We start from the raw sequence: 3472 nt of genomic DNA, 5'->3' as shown, positions 1-3472 counted from the left end.
AGTATCTATACATGTATTACTGTATTACTGTCTGCTGGTAGTATCTATACATGTATTACTATATTACTGTCTGCAGGTAGTATCTATACATGTATTACTATATTACTGTCTGCAGGTAGTATCTATACATGTATTACTATATTACTGTCTGCAGGTAGTATCTATACATGTATTACTATATTACTGTCTGCAGGTAGTATCTATACATGTATTACTGTATTACTGTCTGCAGGTAGTATCTATACATGTATTACTGTATTACTGTCTGCAGGTAGTATCTATACATGTATTACTGTATTACTGTCTGCAGGTAGTATCTATACATGTATTACTGTATTAGTATTTACTCCTAGTCAAATCTCAGTGCTCTCCTTGGGTCTGTCATTCTGTCCTGTGACAGGCTTTGATGATTTTCTAGCCATCAAGGATGTGTTTCTGTTTGCACGCAAACTTATATACAAAAAGTATCACTCTAAAAATGAACCTCATCATCTCTTTACAGCACAGGAGGAATTGGAAGCGGTCCGGGCGCTAGAATCTCTACTCCAGGAGCAAGAAGTCAGTAATGGTAGGTTTCCAGATACCATTCGCCCTAGGTCCACCACATTTCCTCCCTTGTCACTAAATCCATCGGTGGAGATGTTCGTCAGAATGGTGGTTGACGAGCTTCGGAAGTTGCCACAGGATCGTGGCTATGATAATTTATCTTGGGCCCAGCGAAAGGCTTTACGTGAGCTTAAGCAGATGAAGGGCATTGTGTTTAAACCGGCTGACAAGGGTGGAAATGTGGTGATATGGCCTATTGAGATGTACGAATCAGAGGCATATCGGCAATTACGGGATGTGGAGTGTTACAAGCGTTTGACATATAACCCGACTACTGACTTCAAAGGACAGTTGGATGCGATACTAATGGAAGCTTGTGATAATAACATCATCACTAAAAAAATCATGGATGGGCTCACTGTGAAGTTTCCCATCACTCCCACACTATACCTCCTACCAAAGGTACATAAAGATCATAAGAAACCACCAGGCCGGCCTATTGTGTCAGGATGTGGGAGTTTGTGTGAGTCTATCTGTCGCTTCCTGGATTTTTATCTCCGTCCATGCGTCGAGAATCTACAATCATATGTGAAGGATTCTACGGACGTGTTGAAACGCCTAGATGGGGTGACCATTGAGCAGGATATGTATTTGGTATCCTGTGATGTGGAATCCCTGTACACCTGTATTGACCACGAGTTAGGGCTGCGAGCTATTCAATACTTCTTAGGCCCATGTGATCACGATTGTGAATTGGTCCAATTTCTGATCCTCCTTTTGCGTTTTGTCCTTGAGCATAATTATTTTGTGTTCAGGGACAAACACTATTTACAACTTCGGGGGACGGCAATGGGTGCCACCTGTGCACCTTCATATGCGAATTTATTTTTGGGCTACTGGGAACAGGAAATTGTACGGGAGGCCATGGATATGGTGTCTGGATGTGTTGTTAGTTGGATGCGTTTTATCGATGACATCCTTTTTATTTGGCAGGGTACGCGTGCAGACCTTGATCAGTTTGTATCCATTTTGAACAACAACACACAGAACATCAAATTAACGAGTAAGATCAGTCAAACCAACATGGATTTTTTGGATATCAAAATGATAGTACAAGATACAGGTAAGCTCAGCACCACCATTTTCCGTAAGGAAACTTCTGTAAATTCTCTCCTACATGCATCGTCCTTTCATCCCTCTCATGTTATACGGGCTATCCCTACGGGGCAATTCCTGAGGGCCAGACGTGTATGTGACTCCGATTCTAATTTTGAAAGGGAATCACAATGTCTGAGGACCCGTTTCATACAACGAGGGTATCCTAAAAAGGATATCGAGAAGGGATATCATAGGGCTTGTCACAGTAATAGGAATAATCTGCTTACTCAACAAAAACGTAAGAACACGGATGATATAGTGAGACTTATTACTCCATACAACTCGCAATGGATGGAGATAAGAAATATTGTGACTCGCTTTTGGCCAATTCTGCTCACGGATCCAGATTTGAAAAAACATCTACCCCCGAAGCCCCAACTTACAGCCAAAAGAAGTAAAACCTTGGGTGACCACTTAGTTCGGAGTCACTATAGTGCTCCTAGTCCCAAAACCTATCTTTTTGGCTCTAAAGGGCCGACGTGGGGATCTTTCTCTTGTGGTCATTGCTCTATTTGCAAATTGATTGTGAAAACTGATACATTCACTGATTCTGAAAAGAAAAGAAGTTTTAAAATTGTACACTTCATCAATTGCAGTACTACTGGTGTAGTGTACATGGCAACATGTCCATGTGGCCTGTCTTATGTAGGCATGACCACAAGAGAACTTAAAATGCGAATTCAAGAACACGTGAGGGACATTAAAAAGGCTGGAACAATAGAGGGTAACAACTGGGAAGAAATCGATAAATTGAAATCTATCCCCCGACATTTCCGTGATTTTCACAATAACAAGTGGCAGGATTTAAAGGTTCATGGCATCGACAAAATTATTGTTGGATCACGTGGAGGAGATACTTTCCGTAAATTAGAACGGATCGAATGTAAATGGATCACAAAATTGAAGACTAGCGCGCCTCTGGGGCTCAATGAGAAAATGTCCTTCGCTTCCTTCCTATAACAATATTTTCTTTTTGGGTCCTATAGCATCATTATCTTTTAACTTTTTAAACCTGTATATATTTGACTGGTATGGTTGGACTGTGCTGTTAATAATTGGTGGGCTTGTCGGTTTAAACATTATTGCGTTTTGGCTGTATCCATATTTGGTGGCATTTTTAACATCATCATTTTTGTCTTTTTATAGGGGCCATACGATCTGTATTTATTGGGCTGAATAGAATACCAAGTATCACATATTATATCTCAGAATAATGTTTTTGGTTGGACTCTATTCAACAATACGTTTTGAACATACTCTAAATTTTGATCATTTTTTAGCTCTTTTCATGGGGTACTTATTTTTATTCGTGTGTTTGTGCACACACTGCACACATATTTATTATACATTATTTATTATCCACTTTATATATCCTTATATAAATTTTGTCATCACACTTGGTATGTTGTATATATATATATATTTTTTTATATTTATATTTTTATTTATTCACATTTATGTTTACACATATTCACTCTCAATATATTTATATATATTTTTTACACGCTTGTTATTTATATACATGCTAACAATAAAATCACATATGTCTTATCATAATTTTTTTTGAGCATATTAGCACATATCACATTGTACATCTGTTACATTATTGTATGTATTAATTATATTAATAAATAGAATTGTATTTTAACTGCGGTCTTGTCACGTGTGTTTCACTTTATTTATTTTGTTTTTTATTTTATCACCACACTGTGCACGTGTGTTCACTCACTTCTCACTATCATTTATTATTTATTATTATTTTTTATGA

General features: G+C 37.9%; 1 long non-coding RNA gene across 1 annotated transcript; it reads left to right on the top strand.

Annotated features, from left to right (window-relative positions):
* Positions 1 to 251: 251 nt before the first annotated feature.
* Positions 252 to 3187, top strand: LOC142700352 (uncharacterized). The gene is made up of 3 exons (XR_012866496.1): positions 252 to 568; positions 1540 to 1669; positions 2851 to 3187. It is a non-coding gene; the product is annotated as an uncharacterized LOC142700352 (long non-coding RNA).
* Positions 3188 to 3472: the final 285 nt, after the last annotated feature.

The sequence above is a fragment of the Rhinoderma darwinii genome, unplaced genomic scaffold (assembly GCF_050947455.1).
Source record: "Rhinoderma darwinii isolate aRhiDar2 unplaced genomic scaffold, aRhiDar2.hap1 Scaffold_1834, whole genome shotgun sequence".
NCBI classification, from domain to species: domain Eukaryota; kingdom Metazoa; phylum Chordata; class Amphibia; order Anura; family Rhinodermatidae; genus Rhinoderma; species Rhinoderma darwinii.
Note: the sequence above shows the minus strand (reverse complement) of the source record. Positions and strands in the feature narration are given on the sequence as shown.